General features: G+C 57.9%; 1 protein-coding gene across 1 annotated transcript in view; it reads left to right on the top strand.

Annotated features, from left to right (window-relative positions):
* The first annotated feature begins 375 nt into the window (after positions 1-375).
* The window catches only part of ELK3 (ETS transcription factor ELK3), a 38191-nt gene continuing 37679 nt past the window's right edge, over positions 376-887 (top strand). The window contains exon 1 of the mRNA XM_008920244.3: positions 376-832. The gene's annotated coding sequence lies outside the window, so the exon portion shown is untranslated. The remainder of the gene's footprint in view (positions 833-887) is intronic.

Here is an 887-nt window from a genome sequence, read left to right as displayed (position 1 = left end):
CTATGATTCTATGATTTGAGTGCCTCGTGACTTTTAATATGTTATTTCCCTCAATTTAAGGTGTTGGCCATGTTGCACTGCTCATGTACTTTGCTATCTATGTGAGGTCCAGCTCGGAAAACGGCCAGTGCATCCAGTGAGCTACTGTACTCCCCCAACCCCTCAGACCCCAATGACTCCAACCAGATGCTCCCCTCCACAGTGACCTCAGCTCCAGCACGGTGGGAAAAGGCGACTGTCTCTCCAGGGGCCAGTGCCTCGTAAGGGGTTCCGAAGCATCCCTCCGGTGTCCACCGGGGAAATGCGGGTCCGTTCTGTCCCAAGCCGCTGGGGCGGCCGGTGGGAAGCTCCTCCCAGGGGTGTAGCACAGGAAGAGGTGGCGGTCGGAGGAGCCGTGGAGCTCCCTGCGAGCCGGCGGAGTTACCGCTGCCCGTGTTACTATGCGTGTGTCTTATGTTACAGCCATGCTGCACATCGACGGCCAGAGCGAGGGGCGCGGGGAGGAAAAGGCTGTTTACACAGACTGCAAACCGCCCGGGGAATAGTGCGGGAGAGGAAGTGAGCCGGGCCGCTGTCTGACTGCCCCGGCTTCCTGCTCGCTCCCTCAAACACGGGCAGGTCGCTCACACACACACACACACACACACACACACACACACGCACCGGCCCAAGGGACAAAAAAAAGAGAGAGAGAAAAAAGGGGAAAAAATCAGGATCTCATTACTAGAACAACAGAGCGTCTGCAGAAGACTGTCAGCATGGAGAACCGGGGGATTTTACCCAGCTCCCTCTAAACTACCAGGAGAGAGCGGAAAAGTCCCTCAGCCGCTGGGTAGGTACAAGTGCTGCTGCGCCCGCCCCGGCTCCCGCAAAGTTTCGGGGGGCTG

This window comes from Manacus vitellinus, unplaced genomic scaffold, assembly GCF_001715985.3.
Source record: "Manacus vitellinus isolate BGI_N305 unplaced genomic scaffold, ASM171598v3 scaffold_5_pilon, whole genome shotgun sequence".
NCBI lineage: Eukaryota > Metazoa > Chordata > Aves > Passeriformes > Pipridae > Manacus > Manacus vitellinus.
The sequence above is the reverse complement of the archived record's forward strand: the minus strand, read 5'-3'. Positions and strand labels throughout refer to the sequence as shown.